Source organism: Schistocerca americana, chromosome X (genome assembly GCF_021461395.2).
Source record: "Schistocerca americana isolate TAMUIC-IGC-003095 chromosome X, iqSchAmer2.1, whole genome shotgun sequence".
Classification (NCBI taxonomy): Eukaryota; Metazoa; Arthropoda; class Insecta; order Orthoptera; family Acrididae; genus Schistocerca; species Schistocerca americana.
This window is the reverse complement of record NC_060130.1, coordinates 558,345,926-558,365,916: the sequence shown is the minus strand read 5'-3', so window position 1 is coordinate 558,365,916 and position 19,991 is coordinate 558,345,926. Positions and strand designations below refer to the sequence as shown.

At 36.9% G+C, this 19,991-nt stretch overlaps 1 protein-coding gene across 3 annotated transcripts in view; it reads right to left on the bottom strand.

The window, feature by feature from the left end:
- LOC124556470 (guanine nucleotide-binding protein G(I)/G(S)/G(T) subunit beta-1) overlaps nucleotides 1-19,991 on the bottom strand; it is a 71,026-nt gene that overhangs the window by 34,952 nt on the left and 16,083 nt on the right. The window lies entirely within an intron of this gene.

The window sequence follows — 19,991 nt, the reverse complement described above, 5'->3', positions numbered from 1 at the left end:
GTTTTGAGAAAGAGAAAAGAGTGTGCAAAGTTCATTCCGTAGACCTCGACTCATTAATAGAAACGACACATGGACACCAGCTGCAACTCGATTGTAATGAAAAATGCAGTTCATTCTTTTCTGTAAATAATTATCACAAGTGACAAGACTTTGTGAATAATCTTTGGTGACAAGACTTACATCAATCTATCACAAAATGACAAACTGCATAATGGTGTCTTATGTTCCGCCGAGACATAGAAGGCACAAATGTCATGTGCGAGTTAAGCAATATCCCAAAGAAGGATTTTTCTGACAGTTTAACAAGGTCACATGAACACTGTGTACACTGTATTGAACTGGGTGGAGGGGGATGTGGAACACTAAGCTTTAAGACCACTGACTTTTCTCTCGTTTTTATTAATCCAGCATGCAAACTTTAGACTGACATGGTCTATTTAGGCACCTGTAGTTTGTGATACAGGTTGCCCAGCGAAGAAGCACCATTTTAAAAATTAAGTATCTCTAAAACAAGGATCAACAAACCAGTGCAACAAATGGTATGTTCATTGTGAAAACTATAAAGATTTTATACAGAACTTTTGCAGTAGTTCAAAAAACTTCTCACAGATGGCACTGTACACTGTGCAGCTCTTAAAGTATTAGTGAGCATAATTGAACTAGCCCTCCACACGAAGTCTTTGCAATCACATCACGATCTTTTCAAAATACCCACTATCTGCAGTACAGAGGTGGTGCAAACGAACAATGAAATTTGCTATGAATGAACAGAAATGGCTTCAGATACCACACAGATCGTCAATTCAAGCTTGTATAGCATGGTGGGATGTTCATGTGGATGGTGTCCCTCACTGTGCTCCCACAAAGTACTCTAAGGAAGTCAGATCGGGTGAATATCCCTGTGCTAGCAAATGTGCAATAATCCAATGCAATGGCTATTCCCAAAGTAGTCACCAAGAAAGTGAAACACCTGTTCAGTGTGACGTAGTCTGGCTCCATTTTCCATGAACCACTTGGTGCCTGGACAATCCTCCAATACTAGCTGTGTAGCAACTAACACCTCCAAAATTGTAATTTAACGTTCACTAGTTATCTTTTCTTGCATGAAATAGGGTCAATGATGCTTCTGCAGCAAACTGCAACCCTAAGAGTAACTTTGGGAGAATACAGTGGTTTCGCTTTACACAAACAGATTTTTTGGAACTCCAAAATTGTCTGTTTTGTTTATTCATGACACCATTCAGGTGGAACATACTTCATCTGTGAACGAGATGCAGTCAACATCAAATTCTTAATTATAAATAATTGTGAGAATCTGGTTCACAAAGCCATCCCTAAGTCTCACAGCTCATGCACGCAAGGCCTGGTAGCTTTGCATTTTGAATAGAAACATGTGGGCTGTGTCTCAGTATTTTCTGTGTGCTGGGATGTTTCAAACCAGTCTCTGCTACAATTCTTCGGACAGATTTTCTTGGACTTTGTTGAATAAACTGTGACGACATTTTCAGAAGTAACTACAGTTTGCCTGGGGGGCCCACGCTCCCCAATGTATCATCTACACAGCCTTTCCATTGAAATTTGGCAAAGAGCTTGGGCATGGCTTTCATATGGGTCATTTTGGAACATTAAATCAAATGCACACACTGCACCTTTTTGCCATGTAACTGTGCATTTTTCTGTGTATTTCTGTACCATAAAAACTTTTTGTTCATTGAAATACATGATTTCAAGCCTTTCCTTTGGTACTAACCTTCCACATCTCAATAGTGGAACTGATAGCTCTAAAATGTGTCACTATTTTTGGCAGTATGTATTGTGACTGGAGTACCATCTGTTAGCAGCTTTTCTAGCTATTCTGAAACTTCTGTGCAAGTCTTACAGCTTTTACAATAAACATACCCTTTGTTAAACTCATCTATCAATCTTAGTTTTCAAGATATTTAATTTCGAAATCACCATCTCCACTGGGCACCCTGTACCACAAACTGCAGGCGCCTAAGTAAATCTATCCTGCAGTTGTTTTCATGACCACACATGTTACCATGTGCTGCTTATCAAATTGGGTCTGCAATATGCTAACATACAAATGCAATAGCAGTCTAGTCCATAGAATTTTAAGTCTACTTTATTTCACTACAAAAGGTTTACAAATTGTTATACCTGGGTACTCTTTTCAGCACAAGTAACACTTTTTACTTCAGATTAAGTTAATACTTTAAGCATGATGATGATGCCCTCATGCTCATACACAATCAAGTGCCATATTATCATACAACATTAATGAAGACACAAGCAGTCCCATTAACCAACAATACGATGATATTACTTTAAGACTGACAAATATTTGCTGTAACTGGTAACAAGAGACTGCAAGAAAGGAGGTACTACAGAATTAGATGATGAAACAGGTTTTTCTTCAGTTCATTCTTAAGTGTTACTACTACAGTCAATTTTTTCAACTTTTGTAATCAGGTAACAAATCAAATGAAACTTCGTCTTCGTAAAGTGCTCTCAGCATTGTTTTGCTTATAAAAAGTGGCTTTTTAATGCACCCTCATAACCGTCATTTAGAGTTTGAACATCCAGACACTTATCCTTTTATCTGCAGTGCACAAGGTGGCTGAACACTTAAATGGATGGATTTATGTTTATTAGCACAGAGCCCTTGTTGTTGTTGTGGTCTTCAGTCCTGAGACTGGTTTGATGCAGCTCTCCATGCTACTCTATCCTGTGCAAGTTTCTTCATCTCCCAGTACCTATTGCAACCTACATCCTTCTGAATCTGCTTAGTGTATTCATCTCTTGGTCTCCCTCTACGATTTTTACCCTCCACGGTGCCCTCCAATGCTAAATTTGTGATCCCTCGATGCCTCAAAACATGTCCTACCAACCGATCCCTTCTTCTAGTCAAGTTGTGCCACAAACTTCTCTTCTCATCAATCCTATTCAACACCTCCTCATTAGTTACATGATCTACCCACCTTATCTTCAGCATTCTTCTGTAGCACCACATTTCGAAAGCTTCTATTCTCTTCTTGTCCAAACTAGTTGTCGTCCATGTTTCACTTCCATACATGGCTACACTCCATACAAATACTTTCAGAAACGACTTCCTTACACTTAAATCTATACTCTATGTTAAAAAATTTCTCTTCTTCAGAAACGCTTTCCTTGCCATTGCCAGTCTACATTTTATATCCTCTCTACTTCGACCATCATCAGTTATTTTACTCCCTAAATAGCAAAACTCCTTTACTACTTTAAGTGTCTCATTTCCTAATCTAATTCCCTCAGCATCACCCGATTTAGTTTGACTACATTCCATTATCCTCGTTTTGCTTTTGTTGATGTTCATCGTATATCCTCCTTTCAAGACACTGTCCATTCCGTTCAACTGCTTTTCCAAGTCCTTTGCTGTCTCTGACAGAATTACAATGTCATCGGCGAACCTCAAAGTTTTTATTTCTTCTCCATGAATTTTAATACCTACTCCGAATTTTTCTTTTGTTTCCTATACTGCTTGCTCAATATACAGACTGAATAACATCGGGGAAAGGCTACAACCCTGTCTCACTCCTTTCCCAACCACTGCTTCCCTTTCATGCCCCTCGACTATTAACTGCTATCAGGTTTTTGTACAAATTGTAAATAGCCTTTCGCTCCCTGTATTTTATACCTGCAACCTTCAGAATTTGAAAGAGAGTATTCCAGTTAACATTGTCAAAAGCTTTCTCTAAGTCTACAAATGCTAGAAAAGTAGGTTTGCCTTTTCTTAATCTTTCTTCTAAGATAAGTCGTAAGGTCAGTATTGCCTCACGTGTTCCAACATTTCTACGGAATCCAAACTGATCTTCCCCGAGGTCCGCTTCTACCAGTTTTTCCATTCGTCTGTAAAGAATTCGCGGTAGTATTTTGCAGCTGTGACTTATTAAAGTAATAGTTCGGTAATTTTCACATCTGTCGACACCTGCTTTCTTTGGGATTGGAATTATTATATTCTTCTTGAAGTCTGAGGGTATTTCGCCTGTCTCATATCGTGCTCACCAGATGGTAGAGTTTTGTCATGACTGGCTCTCCCGAGGCCATCAGTAGTTCTAATGGAATGTTGTCTACTCCGGGGGCCTTGTTTCGACTCAGGTCTTTCAGTGCTCTGTCAAACTCTTCACGCAGTATCATATCTCCCATTTCATCTTCATCTACATCCTCTTCCATTTCCATAATATTGTCCTCAAGTACATCGCCCTTGTATAAACCCTCTATATACTCCTTCCACCTTTCTGCCTTCCCTTCTTTGCTTAGAACTGGGTTGCCATCTGAGCTCTTGATATTCCTACAAGTGGTTCTCTTCTCTCCAAAGGTCTCTCTAATTTTCCTGTAGGCAGTATCTATCTTACCCCTAGTGAGACAAGCCTCTACATCCTTACATTTGTCCTCTAGCCATCCCTGCTTAGCCATTTTGCACTTCCTGTCGATCTCATTTTTGAGACGTTTGTATTCCTTTTTGCCTGCTTCATTTACTGCATTTTTATATTTTCTCCTTTCATCAATTAAATTCAATATTTCTTCTGTTACCCAAGGGTTTCTATTAGCCCTCGCCTTTTTACCTACTTGATCGTCTGCTGCCTTCACTACTTCATCCCTCAGAGCTACCCATTCTTCTTCTACTGTATTTCTTTCCCCCATTCCTGTCAATTGTTCCCTTATGCTCTCCCTGAAACTCTCTACAACCTCTGGTTCTTTCAGTTTATCCAGGTCCCATCTCCTTAAATTCCCACCTTTTTGCAGTTTCTTCAGTTTCAATCTGCAGTTCATAACCAATAGATTGTGGTCAGAATCCACATCTGCCCCAGGAAATGTCTTACAATTTAAAACCTGGTTCCTAAATCTCTGTCTTACCATTATATAATCTATCTGATACCTTTTAGTATCTCCAGGATTCTTCCAGGTATACAACCTTCTTTTATGATTCCTGAACTAAGTGTTAGCTATGATTAAGTTATGCTCTGTGCAAAATTCTACAAGGCGGCTTCCTCTCTCATTCCTTCCCCCCAATCCATATTCACCTACTATGTTTCCTTCTCTCCCTTTTCCTACTGACGAATTCCAGTCACCCATGACTATTAAGTTTTCGTCTCCCTTCACTACCTGAATAATTTCTTTTATCTCATCAGAGCCCTTTCATCAAGTAATTATTGAGAAATGTTTGTGTGCTAAAAAAAGGTAGGATGATGACAGATTCCTCCTAATGTGCCACACTAGGTAACTGCCATTCAAACAATCTCCTTCACCATATTCTTTTTCTGAATAAAATGTGTCACAATTGTGACATTCAGCATTACCTTGCCACAGACTGGTGCACAGTTACCACCACCAATCTCTCAAACTCCCTAACATAAATAAGTTTTTTTTTCTTTCTTTTCAAAACTGTCTTCTTTGCAAACCAAGGTCAAATAACGTTATATTTTATTCAACGGAGTTAATGTTTCCATCACAAAGAGAAATTTTATTTTTCTATTGCAATGTGTGGCAATATTTGTGGTGAAATAGGACCCGTGTCAACAGTAACAATGCTTTATATCTCCAACCATGTTCTTTGCTCAGTTACAATTCGTTGATTTGTTTAACTTTCTTACAGTTTCAGAAAGCGAAGTAATGGTAAATTGGGGGTATGTGGATGAAGACTGACTTCTCATTTTGTAAATAAAATGAGGTCATAGTGAAATTAAACCAATTGACTGAGGACATGAACCATTAAGCCAATGAAAGTTAACTGCTTACCTACTACACAAATGATGCACCCAAGCCTTCTGAGGATTATTTTTGCAATCATCTCTTATTAAATTTCCACCTGAGAATACTCATTTTACAAACTACTCAGAACAAACTTAAAAAGATAAGAACTTCATTACGAATCATAGAACTCTTTGTAACATTTAATTTCATTTGAAGGTTAATCTAGTTTTAACTTTATAGCCATCAAAGCAATAATAAGAAAATAAAGGGATTTCCAATATCTTGATTTTGTTTTTCCTCTTATATATTTAATACTGTCTATAGCTGGAACTAGTAATCATTTCAAGTGAAGTGATGAAGACTGCAGAATGAGATTTTAACTCTGCAGCGAAGTGTGCACCGATATGGAACTTCCTGGCAGATAAAAACTGTGTGCCCGACCGAGACTCTAACTCGGGACCTTTGCCTTTCGCAGGCAAGTGGTAGAGCACTTGCCCGCGAAAGGCAAAAGTCCTAAGTTCGAGTCTCGGTCCGGCACACAGTTTTAATCCGCCAGGAAGTTTGATGAAGACTTAATTATTTTCTTAGATATCAAGGTCTCACGTCTTCTAAAAAACCAAGACGCATTTCAAGAATTCCATGACTTTTAAACATGAAATAACTAAATTCCTGAATGTAGGGACAAGAATTAAATGGAACTGAACATATAACAAAATTAATTTATAGGCATCCATTACTTTCACACAACTGTGTACTTATTTTGCAGTCAACTTCCCACATGTACCTTTGCGGCAGCAAGGCGGAAATAAAGTAAATGTATACAATAAATATTGCAATGAAACCACAAAAATTTTGCAAGCTTTATGAACAACTGATTATTGAGAAACTACATTCACATGAATGCCATGGTAGGAAGGATGGATGGATGATTGGGTTTAATGTCCCATCGACATGAGGTCATTAAAGACGAAACAAGCTCGGTTAGTGCCAGAGATCGTGAAGGGAGATGGCCATGCCCTTTTGAAGCAACCATCCCGGCATGTGACTGAAGCCATTTAGGGAAATCACGGAAAACCTAAATCAGGATGGCTGGATGTGGGTTTGAACCATCGTCCTTCCGAATCAGAGTCCAGTGTGCTAACCATTGCGTGAATGTTGTGGGAAATATAAATTTTGTGACAACTAGGAATACTGCATTCATTTTACAAGGTCATTCTTTATAAAGTTTTGATTTATTATCATTTTTCCTGATCTGTCAGCACTGCATCAGATCAGACTTCAGTTTATACGAAGTAATCAAGTCAATAACAGTTCAAACAAAGTAGAGCTAAGTGCTGTATTCAGACAATTTTTTTCCCCAGATATTCCTACAAATGTTTTCAAAAATTTTATACCCAGAAACTGTTACAAAAACACACTGTTGTAGAATATCAAAGAACGCTTATTGTACTGAATTCTGAATAAACAATACAAGTTTTAACTTTGGTATACCATCCAATTACCATTCAACTACTTTTCCATTTTTTCTAAATTTTTTTCGCAAGTACATCATACACTAACAACAAAAACCTAGAGCCACAGAACACATAAGTGACTTGGTTTAACCCCGAGTCCCAATAACATGAAAAAGTTTAACTTCCAAAATATTTTCATAAAATTACACATTTATAATCATAGTAAACAATGAAGACAAGAAGAAATAGGCAAAAGTACACAATTTTTTTAAAAGTTGTGCTGTCGGTTTGGAACTACTGGGACACAGTTTTTAACCACCCAACATTTCATGAGATATAGTTGAAAGTAGACTCACATTTTACCTTAACACAATACATCTCTAAACTTCCATGAACTACGCACCTAAAACAATTTACTCTTAAGCAACAGGCAAAAAATGGGCCTAAAATTCAATAAATTCTGTATCAAAGCCGCATACTGCCCCAGTGGCATTTTGAAACCACCCATAAAAGCAATCGTATGCACTCAAATTACATTACAGTAACTTTCGATATGCATACATTCAGTGTCAATGGCAACCTCAATATGATAAAAAAGCGTCAGTCTCCCAGAATCAGATAGCACAACCTCTGCATCAAATGGCTTTGAATGCTGCTAGAATGCATTACTTTCATAAAAGTAATTCATGGTTCCACCATATGACTGTCTTCCAACAGCACTGGTGGTTTCATGCTGAAGACACTGGTACTTCAAAACAAAATTTGTGAATTTGTGGTTTCAGGCACTAACACTGACCCTGATTAGTTTACTTTTAATGTTTTTCATTATACTTCCAAATTTGCTTCATTACATCAAGATGGGTTAATTATTTTCAGTGTTTTTAAGGTATGATACCAACTAGCAGAATGAACTGACCAGGATTTTCAGAGATCCCAGTTATCATGTAACGATCTTTGTTTGACTTTTCTGTATAAATAGAAACCCCATTTGTTAACACTACTGATGTGCAGTGAGTTTCTTGAAAATTAGAGAGATTTTGCTTCATATCTTTCTTTACAGCCTGTAGCATTTTTCATGATGTATGCCACTTTTCTCACACACAATCTTACCTATTTCAAAATACGTCATCAAAGTGCTTTTAGAAATGAGTTCATAAATCAACCACCACCTCATGTTTTTTTTAGCACATTCCACCTTTAAGCTTGATTTCTGTTTAGTAGCAGAGTAGGTGAGCATCAAACAATAATTCAAATGTCCAAGAACCCAAATTACAATTGGTTTTAAGGAATTTTCTACCAGTAAAATTTCAACATGATTTAGATTCTACATTAATGTGGACATCTATTTTTAACAAACACACAAGTGTTTGGAAGGTAAGAACTTATCGTGTTCACAATAAAGCACTTATAACTCAACCTTTGCACAAATTGTTCTAAATACTCTTAATGATAGCTTAAAAGTATTGTTTTGCATATTTCATTTCCATTTTACTTGTTTCCAACCAACACTGTGCACAAAAACCTTTAATTCAACAGGGGCAATGAACTATAACAAAGTTTGATTCATGGGAAAGGAAACAAACCCTGGATTAAGCACTTGACAAACCAAATTTAATATCTGGAAAGTTCAATTACACTAGCACAACTTTACAAATATGCTGCACTGAGTTGTTAGCAACTAACTGCACATGCAGGGGAAAATAGCAGTAACATTGTCTAACAAAAACATTCCTTGTGTGTAGAGACCTAAGTGGATGTACATTTGTTGTGCTCTATGTTTCATGTCTTTTTGTGAGATATAATGCAGCTAGTGTTCATCTCTGGCATATTAGTGTAAAAGGGGGATGCAACATCAACTGAGTTGCGAAATCCATGTAATTAATGTTTATTTACTTAGTATATAAGCCGACTTCCAATATTTCCTTTGTCTTCAAGTAAAATCATGTCTTTCACAAATTCATTTTGTAAACTTATGGTACAATTGATACTAAATTTAAACCGTTTTTCATTTTAATTTTATCGAAGCTTGTGCTGGTGTCGTGATAAAATATGTAGCATTAAATTGTCAAATGTAAACAAACTGTGCTGCTGAGAAATTTTGGCCACACTATCTTTGTTCACAACAATTCCCATGCATCATTATCTAATTACTTGAAAAAAGGGCAAATATTTTCCATGAATTAAAAGTGTTTTGCATAACTTATTTCTTAATAAACTGGTGTTTGATTTACAGTTACTGTAAGTGGAATAGTGTATCACATTACCTCCCTCTGTTAAAAGGGATGTGCACCGTCTACATTTATTGTAAATTTGCACAAATGTCAAATATTTTTAATGATCATAAGGTGAAATACTTTTCAGAGAAATGGCAGAACTGTTATCAAGTTTTAGGCTAGCTGTAATATTTGTAGAGAGAATCAGCAAAGCTTAGTATCAAGATATTTGTTTACTATTCCGTGAAACACTACATCAGGGATAAGATATTTGCTCACTGTTCTGTAAAATACTGCAACAAGCATAATGAAACCCCACTGTCTTTCCTGTTCTCTGACAGGGACAAACTGGTTGCTATTCGTAAGCAGGTGGAAATCATCCTGACTACTGTCAAGTAATTAGATGCTGCTGTGGATGAGTGTTTAGGGAGTTGTGTACCAGACAAACCAAATGTTCCTCAACTACTATTCTCTCTTGCCGGACAGACATGAATCATCATTACTTTTCCATTACATAGTGAGTGGCATGTCAATACTGCATCTAGGTGTCCTAGACAGGGGAGACAGAACATGGAGAATGTTGGAATTGACCCCACCCAGCTAACCAATCAGTTCAAGGTGTTGTCTCCCACTGAGACCAAAACTGAGCCTGAGCCACTGACACACACACCACCTTTTGGGAAAGGTGCTGTATCCTGTAACAAGGTGCAGCTAACAAAAGGGTAGAGGTCTATTCACGAAGGATAATGGTCTATTAATCATTGGTAGTTTAAACATACAGTACCCTTTAAGAAAACAGCAACATAGTATGGGAAGAAACGTCAGGTGCACTCAATGTTTACTCCTGTGGGCCTCATCCAGCACACTGAAGAGGCTATTCCAGCGGCCATTGAGAAAACACGGAACACAATTAAGCAAACGATGCCTGTCTGGGCTCCCATGTCATTTTGATCATTCCAGTGATGAGCAGAGAAGGTTGAGAATGCCAGCCTTGCTCATCATGTTTCAATGACACTCACAATCTGTAGCACTGTACCCAGGACAGATAGTGGCCCCATGGTCCTAAGTCAAGTGGAAGGCTTGAAGCAGATACTATGAAGGTCATGTGCCTCCCTAAACTTCCGCCACACGGTCGAAAGTTGTAGGGTCCCCTACATAGGTCAGGTGTGCACTACATATCAGAGGCAGCTGCCAAAGTAGCTGACTGTATTTGGGGCCACGCATAAGGGTTCTTTAGATTAGGCAATTCAATCCAGATAATAGTAGCTGTAGGAAACCCAAAATTATCAGTGTAAGATGCAAAGTTAGTATGACTGTCAGGAGAGTGTCACACAGGTGTTGAAAGAAATTAACTGCCAACTCCAAGACAAGACAAACTATCCTGAGAAAGTCTAACAATGTTCCAAGACCCAGCTTTATAAGACGACTCTGAATATATTAGAACCCTTACGTATCACTCCCATATGGATCACAAGAACAAAATTACACCACGCACAGAGGAATTTATACTATCACTCCTCCCCCACACTAGACGTTAATGGAATGAGAGAAACCATAATAAATGGTACAATGGGAAATTTTTTTGCCAAGCACTTTACAATGGTTTGTGGAGTACATATGTGAATGTATTTAAGAACGCCTAATTACATGCTCTATTGGCCTGACAAATTTCAACACCCACAATTTTACTTACATAATTTCATGTTAAAAAGTAATTGGAACTGCAGGGTTTACAATGCCCTCCCCACCGTCTCAATTACTTTGTCATTTTTAATGCATTTTATTTAATAAATTAAATTCACCACTAGCAACATACTGTTTTGTCATATTAGTTTGGAAATATTTTCATGAAAATCATTAAGATATTGTGTAATTATGGAAGCAGATCTTAAAATGATTTGTTTTTCAATAATTAGAACTTTATTCCATTAATACCAGTCTAATTTGTCTCTATAGCAACTATGAGAAGAAATTCATTTTAAGAAGAACAAGATGAATTATCCTAATTGCTTTCAGTTTCATTTTAATAAATGAATGCGTAATCCACTCCTTTCAGAACACTATTTCTCCATTTCCATCTATAATAAAGTCCGAGTTTTGAACTATACACATTTCTTCCCCATAATTGGAAATTCTATCAGTTCAAAATAAGCAGAAAGCTCATTGATCATTTTGTCTCCCTCAACACAGCACTTTCATGCTAAATCTGTGTGTCTTCCATTGATCACATCAGCCCTCTAACTGTTAACTGTTCCTTTTATTTGTAACTAAACAGTGTTTCTGAAAAGGAAAAAGTTGGATTCTCCAAACCTTCTTTCCTGCCAAATGCATGTTCTTAAATTTTAGATAAAAACTGGACTGTGTTAGCACACTTAAACTGTAGGCAGAGCTAGTATTACTTTACTGGTGTATTATTTCAATGAGTTACACCACCACTAAGCTTTTAGTTTTAACTATCTTCATTCATACCTTTTATCTCTTCATGAGATTAGTAACAGAAAGCAGCTGATGTGTGAAAGCTAATCAGAAGTTCAGTTTAAATATATATGCTCCTGTGAAAGTGTTAGCAGATGTGCATTTGCAGTAATGTTAACTAGGGAACATTATGTTAATAACTATTTTTTTCGCTTATAGATAAAGTGAATACAAATTCCTGAAAGAGCAAACTTGTGCCATACACAAAATTCTATTTCACATAAAAATACGTATTCCCACAATATTTCATGTGATTAAGTGCTTTAAATAGTTTTATTAAAAACACATTGCACATTTTTCTTTGTTACAGTTTTTAAATCTGTCAAAAATGTGGGGAATCAGTAAATTTAGACCAGTGATCTGCAGTCTTGAAGCATTTAGCAGGCAGTAAACACAGAATGGCCACTTATGTGCAACTCCTAAACCATTTCTTCTAGGTAGAAGATCTTCCTCTTCACACATCGTAGTTTCGAAACGTTCCAAGTATTGTGCAGACTTATGACACTCTTCTTTTATGTGATATTCCTTTACATAAACTGGAAGTCCAGGGTACAGAAACTTTTTTACAAAATACAGAAACTTTGAAATCCCAGAAGAATCAACATTAAGAAAAATTTATGTGCCTGACTATTATGAAGAAATGCTAAGAAAGATCAGACCAGAACTTGAAAATAAGAATTGTGTAAGCACTCGCAGAGCATCAGACTCTAGCCATAGGAAAATGGGTTATCATGTGACAGGTGTGCTAGAAAATGATAAAATAATTTCCAAGTATTGTTTTCTACTAGCATGTAAAGAAATGTCATGCATCAAATCATTTAATAATGGCTCCCTTATTCAATTAATCTCTGCAATTATGGCTGAATGAGGTGACATTTGGTATTGCTTTACTCTTTCTTAAGAATGCTGCTCCATATACGAAGAAGGCAGCTAAACGCCTTCCTGTAAGCTAACCACCACTTGTGTAGAGATGGTTTGCATGGACTACGCGAGCAGTTATGTACATTGTACCCTAAAGTGGACACATTAACCTCAAACGGCAAAAACGTGTTAGTAAAAGTGCCGATTTGATTTGATCAGAGCCAAAAATCTTTATCTTGCACTTCCACCTAGACACAGTTACTTGTTGGGGACCATGGTTGGATGCAGCCGTGTACTACGCAAATGATTTTGAAATTTTTAAATTGTGATTGACGAACTACATAAAGACGACACTTCAATTTAAATTCTTCAGAATTTAACAGTACACTAAAAAATGCATTACCTTACATACCAAAAAAATTAGAAACATCAACCAGTGTCATAGTGGCCCCTTATCAGAGAGCCTGCACAACCGAAACTAGGCGGACTGCTGACCTCCCTTCAAGAGCTCATATCAAAACATTGCCAGTGGATGTAAACATCAACAGACTTTCTTCATAAACATGGCACTACTTTGTGAAAAGCCATTTGACAGAGATCCACCAATTGGAACTAATTTGACTAAGAGTAGCACTCCACAGAATCGGCGTTATAAGCACGCCAGTAGAGTCAGACCGGCAGTGCGTATCTACAGCTAGGACAGCTCCGGCCAATACCTACGCCGGCTCTAGCCCAGAAGACAGTCGTCATAGTCTTCAGTAGAAAGTTTTATCTTGTTGGGCGTAATGCCACTTTGTAATTGTGTAGCATAGTGTTTGGTTATTTGTTTCCATTGTCTTGTGCTCTTATCTGGCTTTTGCCACCACAAAAATTGTTGCATTTCTTGTTCTTGTGTTTGGAAATTAGTGCATGCCAAGAAGGCATTTTAGTTAAAGTGTGTTCAAACTTTATCATTAGTTCTTTCCTGCTGACCGCAGAACACTACAACCAGCTTGTAAACTAAGACAGTTAATGAAATGCATGACACTGAGGAAAAAATAATTCACTGTAAGGTCCAGAAGTGGAAGCTATTGAACAGAAATTTAAAACTGTGTTCGACAAAATCATGGATTTCATACTGTGTGTAAAATTGCCAAGGTTTTTGAAGGGGAAGAAGATGGCGGTGAAATTCTAAGACTATCATGCAATGTTCAAAGATCCTTCTCCCAGTGTTTTGAGTTGTTTTGAGACAACAGACATCACTTTGTGACAGAAAACTTTGATAAAGTTTTCAGGGTGAGCAAGTTGTTTTGATTCATCACTGCCTCAGCACGATTGGCGAGCTGATTTTTTTAACATAAGCATTTACAGTTTTTTTAATATTTGAACTAAATATTTTTTATATTTTTCCTACACATAAAATATGTTTAAGTTTAACACAAAAATCTGTTCCATAGTGATGACAGATGACGAACAACATAACCAAATATTGTACTATTGTAGTCAACAATATTAAACATTTTACATGAACCACTTACAAATTTTCAGTATTGGGGTACAGAACTAATTGCCGTAGTATATTTCACTGCAAAGATTCAATTTTTTATACTTTTGTATCAAACAGCTGTACCTTATTTCTGCTATAGTGCCAGTTGTACTAGTTTCATAACCTCAATTTTCATCAGACTGATACTAACTCTTCCATAAAGTAAATATCTTGTGTATCATTTTAGCTAAAGTAAAACAATGAAGAGTAGTATAACACTAATCATCATTTAAGAACCAACACTAAATAATCTGCTTACACTAAAATATTGTCACAATTGGCATGCGTGGAAACATTTGCAGACTAGTGATAAATGATTGTCAGTGCGAAACCTGCCTACAGTCGTCTTCTTCTTCTTGTTGTAGGATGCTGCGAGACAACCTGCTTGAAATGAGATGTGGTTGGGTTTTGGCACTGTAGTAATAGGGCTTATTCCTCCACAGTAATGAGAAGGAGCAGCTGATATGAAAAATCCCAAGACCATGTGGTGGTTAACACTAGTAGAATCATGACAGCTAAGAGCTGCAGATGACAGCAGTAAGGTTAATAATATGGGACATTATGGTATTGTGTGATCACGCCTGCCAAACTTGGCAAGAGATTTGAGATGCTACAAGTCTACTAGCTTCAAACTTAATGTCTTCAAAAGACTCAGGGCTAAGGGTACTGATGATTAAAGCAAGCAGACAACCCACAGAGTTTAACAACAGTAGCAAAATTGGAGAAAATGTGAAAGTTGAGGGTAATAGTAGTCAGAAGGTTAAAATGGCCAATGTCCTCCTGCAAGGGAGGTTTCATGGGAGGGGAACATCTTAATTAGTACAGTAATTCTGGGTAGTAAATACCAAGTAACAAATTTTTTATGGGGAGGGGCCACCATGAAGTACTTCGCCCATAACCTGAAGTACACAATAGGCTATTTTCCTATGTTAAAAATATGGTTCATATTATTGTTTTTCTGGTTTATTACAACATCCAAATAATATTTATACTCAATATTCTTACAAAGTCTTATTTTATGTATTTATTTATTTATTGTTCAGCTAATTCAATCTATACAAGATGTAGCCTCTAAGTTATTAAATGCATTTTTAAGAGGTTTTTCCATGCATCTCTGTCCAATGCTGTCTTCTGCCAGCTGAAGCCCGCAACTTTCCTGAGTTCCTTATCCCAGCATTCAGGGGGTCTCCCTGGTAGTCTTAGTGTTTTTTTTTTTTTTTTTTTTTCCTGGAACTCCACTCTAAAACTGACTTTGTCCATCTTTCCTCCTCCGTTCGTGCAATATGTCCTGCCCACTGCCATTATAGAGTCTTAACCTGTTCTATAATATCTTTTACTACTGTCATTGCTCGAATGTCTTCACTTTTCTGTCGATCTTTCTTAATGATACCAAACATTGACCTTTCCATAGCACCCTGAGCAGTTCTAAGTTTCCTTTTGAAAAATTCATTTAAATTCCAAGTTTCCCACCCATACGTTAAAACCGGTAGGACACACTGATCAAAATATGTCTTCCGTAAGTAGACTGGCATGTTAGACTTTAAAACATGTTTCATTCCTTCCATAAGACCTCCAACCCAATTTAATTAGACGAAAAATTTCAGGTTTCAAATCCCCTTTTGTGTCAATTGCCACAGATAAACGTATTCTGTAACATTGTTTATGATGTTGCCATTCAGTGTTGCTTGTCCTGCAGCTACTCACTTATTACACCTAAACTTAGTTTTAGAGTCCAACTTCCTGACAACGATCTGTTACGTCTTTTATAGAGGACTGCATTTCCATCTTACTGTTAGCTAGGACCACTATATCATCAGCAAATCTCAGGATGGTGAGCCTTTTACCATTTATCCTTATTCCTCTGTTGTTCCAAATAATTTTGGACATAGCCATCTAGAGAACTGCTATAAATAACTTCTGGGATATATGATTGCTCTGCTTTACTCGTTTTCCAATGGGAAATTCGCACTTGTTTCTTCCAATGTTGATAGATGCTACAGACATGTCATAAATGTTTTATAGGTTTTTTTTCCACTCCTTGCTCGGCTAGTGCTTGTAAGACTGCAGTATGGCTGACAGAATCAAAGGCTTTTTCGAAATCAATGAAGGCTATGCACAGTGGCATTTCATATCCACTGACTCGACTGATTACCTCATGCAGTGTGTTTATAAGGTCAATTGTACTGAAACCACTGCGGAATCCAGTTTGTTCTTTGGGCTGTGCAGTCTCCACTACTATTTTAATGCGACTTATCAGGGTTTTAGTGAACACTTTATATATAAACAGAAAGTAAGCTAATGGAGCGGTAGTTCTTCAGATCATGAATACTTCCCTCCTTATGTAGTACAACTATGTTTGTTTGGATTGGGATGCTGCCATTCTGTATACATGAAATAAAGACTTTAGCCAGATGTTTTTCTGTTTCCTCCCCCATAAGCTTCAGTATGGCAATTGTCAGACCATTATGACCCCCTGCTTTGCCATTCTGCATCTCATTTATAGCTTTTTGTATTTCCTAGTGGTTCGTATGTTCTTTCACATAATTTACTGTAGAAATTCTTTACATGCTTTAGAATTTCTTCCTTTTTGTTATGCACATTATCACCATCAATTGCTATGATTTCGTTTTTACCAATCATAAGCTTTTGTTTAGCTTTCTTGCAGCTCCTTTTATTCTCTAACATTAATTTGATGGTGTTTTCATCGTATTTTAGTACGTCAGCTTTCATATTCTTCCTTATACACCTACACAGTTCTGAATATTCTATCTTGTGACAAGTTTTAACTTTCATCTCTCGTCTTTTTATGAGTAAAGCTTCGGTTTCCACCCTAAACTTTCCTAGTTGTTTAGTAATTTTTGTCACAGTCCACCTATTTGTTTTGCAGTTTCCATTGTCACTTCAGCTAGATTTTCTACTGTTGACTCTTCTAATCTCACTCAAAGGGCACACAGAAAATCCTTTTTCCTTTCGTTCAATTTATCCATATCTATAATTTCTTTTTTCTGTGATATTGGTTTTCTTCGTTCTTGTTGAGTATTAATGTTTATTTTCACTGTTACCAGTTAATGGTCACTAGCAGTATTAAACTTATTCAAAATCTAAAGATCTTTGATTATTTTGGTGTGATTTGAGATGATAAAATCTTTCATTGTGGGTCTCATGATTTGGGCTTCTCAATGGTCATTTTTTATTATGGTGTTTCTTAAAAAAGGTGTTCATGATGAATGATTTATTTTCTTCAGCACAATGAACTAGCCTTTCACCCCTTTCGTTCCTCTCATCGATTCCATGGCAGCCTACTGAGAAATCACCCTGGTTTTTGATACCAACCTTGTCATTTAAGTCCCCAATTACCAGTTTAAAGTGGCAGTCTCGTCCTTTGTTATGTGCATTTTTACTTCATAAAATTCCTCTACTTCATCATCCTAAAAGCTTGCTGTCGGAGCGTATACTTGGACCATTTGTAGTTTTGTATCTTTTTGAGATTTTAATAACAAGCCTTGCTGCTCTACTTGATGTTCCTTATATTATTGATACTTTGTCTTTTCCATCTTTACTTATTAGGAAACCCACACCCTTTGTTCTACCATCTTCATCTCCGAAGTGATAAAGAACATTAATTATGTAATTAAAGCTTAAAAATCATTAAATATCATGATTTGGTCATGTGGTCAAAAACACTTATTGGCTGCAGCTCTGTTGATGTCAGAGGCTAGGTGTAAGACAAAGCTATACACATGTTAGCTAAAGTTACTAGGTTTCTGCGTACTACTTCCACAAACAGCTTCGCTATTTAGTGACAGTAGGCACAATTACAGGTTTTAAGAAACCCCCCGTAACATCATTAAACTCACTCAAAACTAAGGAATTTTTTTAAATTTTGCACATGGATCCACATTTTAGAACTAGATTGTCAACTACCAGTTATGAAAAACAACCCAAAGCATAATGGAATTATTCTTGGCAAATCTTGCAAACCGATTTCCTCTACACAAGACACTCAGCAGAGGCACCACTCTGAGCAGTTGTTCTGCAGTGCAATGGATAGCGCATCTGACTGTAGGTAAAGATGACACTGGTTCAAACCCCGACCCAGGGTCATGTATGTTTAGAAGTTTTACACAAAATACGAAAATAGCATTAGCAAGAACTCACTGTAGCATTTGTTTAAATGGTGGAATGTAATATACATAGCTTCACATTAACCTAGTCTAGCAATGGACAACTGAGGATAATTGCATTTACTTTCCTTCGTACAAACAATTCACATTTTGGAAAGCATTGCTAGTGGTGAAGATGTCACCACATACCCACAGTACAAGAAGGTGTAGGTTAATGAGGTTTTGTATACGGAGAGAGATAAAGCATGTACAACATGCAGATAACACAAACTTAAGGGCTGTGACGTTTGTCAGTGTAAGCTAACATCACTGTGTGAAGCAGACTTACTTCATCTATATGTAAGATGATGAAACTTCAGAAGTTTAAACAATAAGGTTCCTAGCTGGACTTGAAGATAAACATTGTTTCCAAAAAATATGTGGTTGCATTAACCATACGATATCTTTTTGAACATGACTTGTGAGAACAGCAATTGCAAATGTAAGCACACGTAGATGGCAAACGAAAAACAACAATGCTCTGTTTCTGATAGGTGTGGCGAAGCTTCGTAATTGTCATTTAGTTGACATACAAGAAAAAAGTTAAAATATTCTTTCTGGCTGGATTCAAAGCAGTGATCTATGGAAACTAACTATAATTCAACTGTCTACTGCTCTAACAACTATCCTTCCTCAACAGTCGGAAAACATATCTCAGAGGCAAATTAATGTTAACTTCAGAATGCACAATATTTTCAATTAAGCTAGAGAACTTTTTCATCGATGTGGTTGCAATTACGACGTGGCGACAATTTGCCAGTAATGTCCAACCACATTTTATGCATCTTCTCATTCTTTGGGACACTCAAAAACATTTTAGGGGGTTTTATAGATGTATTTGAACAGTGTTGTACTAGACACCATCTGTAACCCATTTTCCAAAACTTAAATTCCATAACAAGCTATCACTGTAAATGAGCTATACAATATTAGGAGCATCGATCTAGCCAGTGATGTCATAGCCATCATATGACAAACACAGTGTTTTAGAGGGGTTTCAAATTATTTGAATTTCATTACTGGTTTTTATAAAAGAATACTGAAATTCAAAAGGAAGAAACATGTTACGACAATTGCCCATTTAAGAGGATTTCCAGAACAGTCAAATACCCTATCGATGAGGGTTAAATCAGCCATCTTGATAGGAATGGCTTCACACTAATGTAAAGATTATAGCTAGGGAGCAAGAAGATTAGCATTTCACGATAAATACAAATACAGATGCCAATCTGCATTTTGCAGACTGATGTCTCAAGCAATCCTTGGAAGAGCATTTCATCTACATCCGTGTCAGTTGTTTGGGCAATCTTGTGTCACGTACCTGTTAGTTTCATGTAACAGCTCCGCTATAGGGCCCAGAAATGCGAGTTTGCAATATATTTAGGCATTGTACAGATCTTCTCACTTCTACTAATGACAGATCTGGCCTATATGACCAAATGTGCTTTTCTGACCGACTTATTTCATACCAGTCTGATGTCTGTTGACATACAGTATAATTTTGTACTCAACAGCCCAAGGCCGAAATCTGGATCGTATAACAAAATAATTGTTACTGCCAAATGGT